At 39.7% G+C, this 11,531-nt stretch overlaps 1 protein-coding gene across 1 annotated transcript in view; it reads left to right on the top strand.

Moving 5' to 3' along the window:
• Nucleotides 1-11,531, top strand: part of DLK1 (delta like non-canonical Notch ligand 1) — a 36,569-nt gene that overhangs the window by 21,712 nt on the left and 3,326 nt on the right. The gene's annotated exons all lie outside the window — the stretch shown is intronic.

The raw sequence follows: 11,531 nt of genomic DNA on the forward strand, positions 1-11,531 counted from the left end.
ACTTGAGGACCTAGTGGGCCACGTGTGACCTCAAAGCCACAAGTTCCCCAACCCTGACAGAATATAAGGCCGAACGGGACTTTGGAATGTCAGAGTTTGAAGGGAACTTAGAATATGAATATTATGGATCACAACAGTTTTAGGATCATAGAAAATAGAATGTCAGAGCCAGAAGGGGCCTTACAACCATAGAACATAGAAAGTCAGAGCTGAAAGGGACCTTAGCACTACAGAACACAGAACATCACAGCTGGAAGGGGGCTTAGAAAGTCAGAGCCAGAAGGGGATTTAGAGCAGTAGTTCTTCAGTTGGGGTCTACAAGTCCCCAAGTGGTTTCAAGGGATCCATTGATTTGAATGGGAAAAGATTGCATGTTCATCAACGTAATTGGTTTTCTTTGTAATCCTATGTACATTATTTTATGCATAAAAACATTAATCTGAGAAGGCATCTTTTGGCTTTACCAAGGTGCCAAAGAGGTTCATAGTGCACAAAATGGTTAAGGACCCTTGCTTTAGAGACCAGAACATGGACTGTTACAGCAGGAAGGGGCCTTAGAATCATGGATCATAAACTCTTAGAGCTAGAAAGAGCCTTAGCATCATAGAACATAGAATGTGAGGGGACCTTGGGCCTGTAGAATTTTTGAGATGGAAGTTTCCTCATAATGACAGAATAATACATTTTAGAGCGAGATCATCTAGTTGAACCCCTTCATTTTACAGGTGACAAATGAGGCCCAGAGAGGGGAATTGATTTGTCAAAGGTCACGTTGGTAGTTAATGGAAACTAGGTGCTAGAATCCGTATATTCTGACTCCAAGTCCACTGTTATTTCCAATTCACAGTGCTGTTGAGTGACATCTAATTTCCTTAAAAAACAAACAGACAAAAAACCAAAAATGAAAACAAAAACAAAACAGCTGTGTCTTGCCTCGTTATGGTACAGCCCAAAGTAATTTGATATTAATATTCTTGAGATGCTTTGAAATTCTGATGTGTATGAATGGAAATAAATTGGGGCCAGCGAACCAAGGCATATTTCTCATTTATTTGCACAATATTGCAAAGGTAAAGGAACAAGAGATGACATTTAAACAATCCTTAGCTGCCATTTAAACTATGAGAAATGTGCTCCGTAGACCACAGTTTTGCCAGAATACTTAGTACCATAAAAGGGGTAAGACTAGCAATGTTTCTCCAAATTTTTTAACTTTTAAGTAGTAATGTGCCAAACTGAAAGGGATAAATTGTAGGGGATAATTGTGCTCAGCTCTGGGTGCCATGTTTTAGGAAGGACATTGACCAAGTGGAGTGAATGCAGAGGAAGGATGACAGGATGGTTAGGGCAGGAGTGGGGAACCTGTGGCCTCAAGGCCACATGTGGCCCTCTAAGGTCCTCAACTGTAGAATCCAAACAAATTGTTCTGTGAAGTTTGGATTCAGTCAAAAGGCCCCACCCCTTGCTCAGGGGATTGGATATTATGCTAGATAACTTCTGGTTAAAGGAACTAGGATATTTAGCCTGGAGAAGAAAATGCTAGAGGTGGGGTACAGGATAACATATAAAAGAGGAATTAGATCAGTTTCCAATTTTGTTACGATGCAATACTGGTATGTGATATATGTGCACACCTATAGTTTGTCATCTAGGTGCTGCAGTGTATAGAGCATTGGGCCTGGAGTCAAGAAGACTTATCTTCCTGAGTTCAAATATGGCCTCAGACACTTACTAGCTATGTATTAACTCAGTTTCCTCATCTATAAAATGAGCTGGAGAAGGAAATGGCAAACCACTCCAGTATCTTTGCCAAGAAAACTCCAAATGGGATCACAAAGAGTTGGACATGACCAAAACAACTGAACAACAACAAAAACAGTAGTTTGTCAGCTATGTTGGTCAGTATCATTTACTCTATCCAAAACCGTTGTTGTGATCGGCTTAATGTGGATGACAGTGGAATGAGTAGCACTCTTTCTTGTTTTGTGTCCTCAAATAGATAAGATATATAAGAACAAATTAGAAATGATAACACCCCATCTGCTAGTAAATGCTTAGGGGCAGATGGTGTTGCCTAACTAAACTAACTAGCTAAAGTGAGCAAATTTTGAATGTATGTGAAATGAATTCAAATGATGAATGCTTTTATTAGATGCCAGTACCACGTCATAACAAAATTGGAAGCAGATCTTTCCCACTCTAGACAAGGGCTTCCTATTGTTTTTGAGAGTGATATCTTCAGGTCCAGGTTGCACTACAATATTGCAGATCATTGTAAGATAGTTGTAAGAAATTATTTCATTCCTGAACCCGGATTAAATCGAAGAAGATTGAAAGTGAAGGAGTTATTCAATATCTGAAGAGGGAAAAGCTGAAGAACCTGAAGACATTGAAAATGCTACCTAATAATGAAATGGATAGCTAATATAATTCTGGTGACTTGAATGACTTTGAATGAGTATACTTAGAGTGGAATTTTGAAAAGATTTGAAACAAGAAGAGACCTTAGAGGTCATGTAGTCCAACCCCCTCATTTTAGAGGTGAGGGCAAGAAAAGTTAAATGAATTAGCCAAAGTCACACAGATTACAACTGAAAGAAGCAGAATTTGAATCCAGGTCCCCTGAAACTAAATCCAGCACTTTTCCCACTGTACCATGGTACCTCACTCATAGAACAACTATGATATAACAGAATAATTTTAATTATCTTCAGTCACCATCGTGAATAGACATGTAAGTTGTTACCATGGCTGTTTTGTTTGTTTTTCGTCCTTCATTTTCGAAGACAACCACTGACATCACAGATGACATCTTGACTTGTGTATGAATTGGATTTAAGTGAGGCAGAGTTACGCAAAGTCATCAGCCTCACTCTCTCTTCCTGAGTCATCAAAGTCCAGTGGCAGAACAAAAGTAAAAGTGACCTGAGATGCAGTGGATCACATTGGTATCTTCAATGTCTGATTAAGCACTAAGAACTCCATAGAGACTGCTTCAGCTGCTTTTGTGGCCATTGAAAAACATGTTTTCATTCTACCCACTTTGCTGGGGAAAGTCTTCACATGCTTGGGGTAGACATCCCTCTAACTTACTGACAGGTTTGAGGCCTGCCAGTTACCCTCAACCTGGTTTAGCTTGTCCGCCTAGATGGTTTTACCAGGGTGTGGCTGCTGAGTATGTTGCAACTTCTTGGAGCCACAGGTGAGAATAGGGTGAAGGTGGACACCAAAGGTGGATAAGTAGCCCAGAGGTGCTGGGGAAGGGATATGTTACCATGGTAAGGACCATTGGAAGAAAGGTGTAGTTATCTAGGAATACTCCTAAGGACAAGTGTCAAATACTACCATGGCAGAAGTGTCATGAGAGAACTATTGAAAACCTGTGGAAAGATATCATGCTAGATAACTGCTGGCTAAAGGATATTTAGCCTAGAGGAAAAAAATATTCTGGGGGTGGGGTGCATGAGAACACATAGGAAAGAACATGTAGATTGATTCCATGAATGTGACAGAAAACTTAATCACTATATTACCTAAGCAAAAATAATTTTTTAAAATGTAGAGTAGGATCTAGAAAACAAAAGTACATCAGAAATTACTAATACCCCTAATTATACACTGAAAAAGAAAGACAAAGGTGAAAGCAGAGGTAGGGAAGCTGAGGGCTTGAGGCCACATGTGGCCCTCTAGATCCTCAAGTATGGTCCTCTGATTGAATCCAAACTTCACAGAACAAATTTGTTCTGTCCTAGAGGGCCACATGTGGCCTGGAGGCCACAGGTTTCCCGCCCCTGGTTAAGGTAATACAAGAAGTAAGAGTACTCCAAAGAACAAAATCAACAATTCATCGTTAATCAAAAACTGTACTGCAGAGGCTTAAGAAACAAAGAAATCAGAGGAGAGAGAGAACCTCCAGAAAGGAAGATGTGGAAAATTTTGGGTTACCTCTCTGGTCAAAAGACGTTGGACACAATGGATGTGTCAGTTGGGTCAAACACAAAAACAGAAAGCTCGTATATTATAGGACCACAGACAGAAGAAATCTTACAGATTACCTGGTCCCACCCTTTCATTTTATAACTAGTGACTGTAAGATGCATGGAGGTTAAGTAACTTGCTCAGGATCATATAAGTCCCAGGATTCAACCCCAAGTCCTCTGAGTTCAAATCTAGACCTTTTGCACCATACCACGAGGCCTCCCTGGTAATTATTATAATAATAATTAGTGTTAGAAATTGTAGAAATGTGGACTCTGAACACCCCAGAAATGGGAACTAGGAGTCACCAGACTTTTCCCCAGAGATGTCAGTGTGACATGCTGCTTTGTCCAAACCCTACCTCAACCCCAAAATCCCTCAAAAGAAACATCTGCGCAATGTCAAGATGGACAGTAATATCTCTTCATATCAATCAGTTATGTCACTCAATTAGTCAATCAATAAGTATTTTTCAACCCCTTACTATATGCCAGAAACTGGGCTAAGTGTTGGGGATATAAAGAAGAATCAAAAATAGTTCCTGCCCTCAAGGAGCTTTCATTCTAATTGAGGAGACAATATGTACATGTGTAAGAATATACAAGATACATGCAAAGTAGGTATCAGGCTTTCTTTCAAGTCCAAGCTAACATTCCACCTTCTGCAAGAAGCCTTTCCTGATCCTTTTTAATGCTGGTACTTTCCTCTGTTGATTACTTCCTATTTATCCTTTATATAGCTTGTTGGTACCTGGTTGATTGCATGTTATTTCCACCATTAGAATGGGAGCTCCTTGAGATCAGAGATTATCTTTTGCCTTTCTTTGTACAATGTCTGGCACATAGTAAGTATTTAAGAAATCTTATTGTCTGATTGAGTGACAAGGTCATCCATTCTAGAGTGCTAGGCGTTTACAGCTAGGGTAGATCAGGAATGGTCTTCTGCAGAAGGTAGTGATTGAGTGATTCTTTAAAGGAAGCCAGGGTTTCCTAGAGGAGGAGGTGAGGAGAGAGGGCATTCCAGGCATGGTAGGAAGGGCCAGTGTCAAGGCAGGGAGACAGGAGGTGAAGGGTCATGTGTGCGGTATAACAAGTACACCAGTATGGTTAAATCATAGAGTTCATGGATAGGAGTTATGTGAAAAAAGAGACTAGAAAAATAGGAAGGCTCTAGGTTGGAAAGAACTTTAAATGCCAAACAGAAATATTTATGTTTCAATGTAGAAGGTGAAAGGGAGCAACCATAATTTTTTGATTAGGAAGATGGCAAAGTCAGATGTATATTTGAAGAAAATCACTTTGACAGCTCTATGAAGGATGATTAGAGAGGAGAAAGATGTGAGGCTGGGCGATTAATTTAGAGGTTATTGCAATAGTCCAGGTGAGAGGGGATGAGGACCTGAGGTTATGATTGTGTGAATGAATAGAAGGGGACAAAGGTGAGAGATATAATGAAAGTAAAAATGATAAGATTTGTCAACTAGTTTGATATGTGGGGTGAGTGAGAGAAGGATGGTGATGCCCTTTAAAGTAACAAGGAAGTTCAAAAGAGGAGGGTTTTTTTGGGGGGAGGGGATAATTCAGTCTGTTGTAGACCTGTTGCGTTTGATATGCCTTCAGGACATCTACTTCTAATATCTAAGAGTTAGTTGGTGATTTGGTACCTAAGCTCAGGTGAAAGACTAGGGTTAGATATATAAAACTGCAAGTCAACTTTATAGAGATAATTAAATCTGCAGGAGTGGATGAGATCACCAAGTGAGAGAGTTTACAGAGAAAAGGGAAGAGGGTTCCAGAACAGGACTTGAGGGTACATTCATAGTTAGTGGGTATGATCTGGATGGATATCCAAGATCCAGTGAGGGAGACTAAGAAGAAGCTGTAGGACAGGTAGGAAGAAAAGCAGGAGAAAGCAATGTCTCAAAAACCCAGAAATGAAGAGTGTACAGGAGGATTTTGGGAAGAGAAGAGTTCCCTATTAAAGATGTTTTTGACAGGGCTAAGAAAAAGGCATTTGTATATTTTATAGGGGCTGTGGTTGAAAAGTGCTTTCCCCTTCTTGTCTTCTCTGCAGACTGGGGGATTGGAACAGTGCCTTTACTGTCAGACTTGGGTTATGGTTTGGTTAGTTTTGCTGAATGTTTTTTTTTCTTTTCTGTTACAAAAGAAGGCTCATTTGGTTGAGGAGGGAGAGGAATATATTTGGTTATGGAGGTGATATAAAAGCAAAAGATATCAATAAAATTATTTTTAAATAAGGAAATAAAAAATATATTGTATGAAATAAAAAAGAAAATTGGATTTCCAATCTTCATCCCCCAAATGGAAGCATGGATGCAGTTTAAATCTTCCCCCAGCTTCATTCCTGAATCCTAGAGATAGCTTTAAACTACATTTATTAAAAGTCATATTTGAAAGTGGTCCTTATTGCTCGTACATGTTACTTCCTAGGAAGATGCCTATTTCCCATTCCCACTTCTGGTTATAGATGAATAATATTATGAGTAATCTGAGTACTGTACAAACTAATGGTATTAACACAAGGAGCCTAGGAGGCAAGATCAGTGGATCTGAGAAGGGCATCAGTTTCTTTCTTACCCTGGGCATTCTGCAGCCAGTACAGAAAAGCAGAGAAAATAGAGCCTTTACTCTTGTTATTGACCATTAAATAGTGGGCAAGTACAAGGGAAGACAATCAGGGTAGTAGGACAGTATTTAGTCAATCAACATGCATTTGTTAATCACTTGCTTTGTGCAAGTCACTGTTCTGGGATCTTCACATACAAAGACCAAAGTGAGATAATAGCGCTGCCACCATCAAGAAGTTAACATATTGACAGGATACAACATGTTCACAGATAAGTGAATAATGGATACATGCCAATATATTAGCAATTGGATATATGCCCAATATATAAATATATATATATATATATATGTATATAGTGATTTCAGGGGCAGCAGTACTAACAACTGGAGAAATCATGAAAGGCCTCTTGAAAGATGTAGAATTAGATCTGAGGAGGCAGTGAGAAAAGAGAGCATTGCAGGCATAAGAAAAAGCCAATATGAAATCATGAAGGTGAGAAATAGATTGATTTGTATAAGGAAAATCAAGTAAGATATTTTTACTGGAATGCATTCAAGGGGGAATAATTTGTAATCAGCCTGGGAAGGTATGCTAGAGATAGATTGGGAAAGGCAATGAATGTAAAACAGGAGACTTTTTATTTTGTTCTTGCCCAGGGTGACCTTGGGCAAGAAAGTTGACTCCCCTGGGCCTCCATTTCCTCATTTGTAATATGAAGGAGTTGAACTAGATGGCATCTGAGGTTCATTCCAGCTCTGATTCTACAATTCTGAAGAAGGTTGGTTATGCTGTGGTTGGAGAGAATCAGTAGGAGGGGAGCAATGTGGAGAACAGAGGCTCAGCGAGACTAGGGAGCTGATGAAGAATGGGGAGTGAGGGAGGGTCCATTCCAGATGACACCAAGGTTGGGATGGAGCTCTGTGGGTAGGTGCTTGCCCCTTTGTCTGTGCATGCAGTGTCTTCCCCTCTGAGGAAGGGTTGTTGCATGCATGTTTTCCTTTGTTCTCTTGCATGTCCATAGCTGGTGAATTGCCTGAGGCTATTGGCTTGAGGATTATCAGTATTCCAAAGCCTTGCTTCAAGGAAAGAGATGCTTTTGTTGAGAAGAAAAAAGAATGTAGTTACATGGGGCCATCTTCAATCAGAAAGGAGAAGCTAGGTCATAGGCACAGAGGCAGTAGGTATCCTGGGAAAGGATACAGCTTTGTAAAAGCCTGGGGTTGCATAACCTGGGTTCAAATCCTACCTCAATACTTACTATGCATATGACCTGAGCAGATTACTTAACCTCCCTGGGCCATCTGTAAAATAAGGGGGTTGACTAGATCACCTGTGAGGGTCTCTTACTCTGTGATACTTTGACTTAGCATTAGAAGGGATGATAGAGATCATGTCATGCAATTCACCGGTTTTATAAATGGAAAAAATAATGCTGAGAGGAGAATTGACTCATCCAAAATTACAAAATTGTTAGAGGCATAAATAGGACTTGAACACAGGTCTTCTAACTTCAAATCCAATTTTGTTTTTTATTCTACTTCCCTGAAACTCAGTTTCTTAATCTGTAAAATGAAGATAATGCTATCTGCCAAACAGAGCTCTTTATAAATGATAATTACATAAATATGAACTCTTATTATTACTTTTAGTCATGTACCGTTGACCTAGGTTAAGGGATCTGGCACATGGATCCTTAACTTGTTGAGCTTATGGTTCAAGTTATGATAACTACCAAATGGCTGGCCAGTGCTCAGTAAAGGACACTTTTTTTTTTAGGCAATTGGGATTAAGTGACTTGCCCAGGGTCACACAGCTAGTTAGTGTCAAGTGTTTGGTCTGAGGACAGATTTGAACTCAGGTCCTCCTGACTTTAGGCCGATGCTCTATCTACTGTGCCACCTAGCTGCCCCGTGAAGGACACTTTTATAAAGGGCATAGATCTCTCTCTCTCTGTCTCTCTGTCTCTGTCTCTCTCTGTCTCACTCTCTCTCTCTCTCCCCCTCTTTCTCTTTCTCTCTCTCCCAAGTTTTTCCTTTCCATTCTTACTTCTTCCTGCTGACTGGCCACTATGAGAAAGAGTTTCTCCTTGGGGAAGCACAGGTTGGAATAGACGTTTTCCTATGATCAACCCTTGTTGACTTGGCATCCTCTGGATGTGTCAGTCATCCAGCAGACTATGGGCTGCCCAAAAAAAATGCTGCCGTGTGGTAAAGTGAGATGGGGACTGGGCCTGGACTCACAAGCTCTCTGCTCTGATTTTAATTAGATAAGTGTCCCAGGAGAAGTCACCTAACCTCTCTGAAACCTTACTTCCTTTTTCAGTTAAGTGAAGATAGCAAGGTTTGCTGTGAGGAAAAACACTTTGTGAATCTTGGGGGATTGTTTTTGTTTCGGCTTTTGGTCTTTCTATCCCTATACTTAGCACAGTGTCTGACACATAGTAGGTGCTTAATAAATGCTGGTTGATTGATTATAGACATGTGAGTTGTTATATCTCCAGTTCATTCCCGGCTGTCCTTGCTTTCCCCCTCTCCACTGTGCTGGGTCGATGACAGTCTGTGATTGAGGGGGAAATGCACATTCTATCCACTCAGTTGACATTTCGCCAACGATCCTGGCTCTGTCATGGACTAGCTGTGTAACTTCTTCCTCTCCCTTGCCCTCAGTCTCCTTATTGGTAAAATGGAGATGAGAATACTTGTTTTACCTCCTTACTTGGTTGCTATTTTGTAATGTATTTTGTAAGACTTTAAATGGCATAGCAATGTGAGTTATTTTTATTATTAATGTATATTTTATAAAAGCTTCACTTAGAAGTAGTGGGAATGACAACTTGATTATATTTCAGCTATAGGAAGAAAGAATGACCTTTAAAAGGAAGGCCTTTAAAGTATATACATACATTTACACACATAAAAAAATATATATATATATACTTACATATAATATGCATGCACATACACACACAGATATTTCTTTCTTAACCAGTATGGACTAGTCTGTCAAAATATAGCCTAAGATGCTTGAAATTCCTTGAAAGGATAATTCTTATGCAGAGAAATCATTTGTCTCCTATAGAGCAACAGTTCTCTTGTCCTACTTGTCTATAGTTCCTTTCTTTCCCAGAGCTTGACAGATTAAATAGATAACAAAGGTAGGATGCCTTTAAAAGCAGTTACCTTAAATGCTATGTGGGCTCCCTTAGAGAAAACAGCTTCATTTTAAAACAGCACATTTCTCTCACTGGATCTTCTCTTTAATAAGTCACCCCAAAGGGACTCAGTCTCATGTGGATTCACACAGATAACATTTTAAAATTCTTTTTTTTTTTTGGCCTGTAATTCCCTAAGAGCCCTAGCAATGTGTTCACTAGTGTGTGGTAGTGACAATTCCTCTCTCCACTTCCATAGAGGTTGGGACTGGACTGTGGACTCTCTGAAACTTATAGTCTTTGAGATTTGCCTAGACGGAGCATTGAGAAGCAAAGTGACTTGTCTGGGCAAAAACAAACAAACAAACAAGACTAATGCCACCACTACCACCACAACCACTGCTATCACAATACCAATACTAACACCATCACCAACACTACTACCACCACTGCTACCAACCAACAAACTGTGGTCATAATATAATATATGGATTCAGTCCAACACATGTTTATTAAATACCTACTAGAGGCAGCTAGGTGGCGCCATAGTGCATAGAGTGCTGGTCCTGGAGTCAGGAAGACTCATCTTCCTCAGTTCAAATCTGAACTCAGACACATACTAGATATATGATCTTGGGCAAGCCACTTTACCCTGTTTTTCTCAGTTTCCTCATCTATAAAATGAGCTGAGAAGGAAATGGCAAACCACTCCAGTATCTTTGCCAAGAAAACCCCAAATAGGATTGTGAAGAGTTGGACATGACTGAGAAACAACTGACCAAAATTCAGTTTGCTGTCTTCAGTACTCAAGATACAAAGATGAAAAAATTTTGATTTTTTTTTTAGGCAATTAGGGTTAAGTGACTTGCCCAGGGTCACACATCTAGTGTTTGTTCTGAGGCCGGATTTGAACTCAGGTCCTCTTGGCTTCAGGGCTGATGCTCTATTCACTGTGCCACCTAGCTGCCCCCAAAAGATTAAAAAATTAAAAAGCAATATGGTATAGATGAAGAAGCACCAGACTGACAATTAAGACTTAGGCTCAGATTCTGACTGATGCTTGTTAACTATGTGAATATGGATAAGTCATTTTAGCACTATGATCCTCACTTTCTTTATCTGAAAAATGAGGATAATGCAACATTCAATACTTACCTTTCAGGGAGTTAACTATAAGGTGTTACAAAAACATAGATAGTTACTATACTTTGATGAATGTATGCTCTCTGTTCAAAATAGTGAAAAGAGGGCTGGGCTTGGTTGAACCTGGGTTCAAATCCTGACCCTGACACTCACTAAATGGGTAACCTTGGAAAAAAAATCACTTAAAGAAATTGTAGCTCAGTGAGATTATCTGTAAAATGGGGAGAGTGATAGCTATACCACCCACCTCAAAAGGTTGATAGAAGTATCAAATATATATATAAATGTTTATAAAAATGCCTTGTAAAGATTAAAGTACTATACCTGTCAAACTCCTTCCACTACTGCAGCTTGCAATTACATCAATGTTATTATGACATAGTCCCTACCTTCAAGAAGTTTATACTTTAATGGTTGGGGACATATGACAGTTATACAAATTTCCATCTTAAAAGTTAGAATAATATGATGCGGTCATAGGAGAAGCAGTCAAAGCATGATGAGAAATCTGGGGAGAGATCTCTTTCATCTAGGGTGAGGTGTAAGGAATAAGGGTCAGGAGAGACTACCTTGGGAGGTGGCTTTTGAATTTGAATTTGAATTTGAAGAAAGGCAGGGGAACTTTGACAGACAGAGCTGTGGGAGGACCAGTCTTGTCTAAAAGCAGCTG

This window comes from Vombatus ursinus, unplaced genomic scaffold (genome assembly GCF_900497805.2).
Source record: "Vombatus ursinus unplaced genomic scaffold, bare-nosed wombat genome assembly UNPS02007284.1, whole genome shotgun sequence".
Classification (NCBI taxonomy): domain Eukaryota; kingdom Metazoa; phylum Chordata; class Mammalia; order Diprotodontia; family Vombatidae; genus Vombatus; species Vombatus ursinus.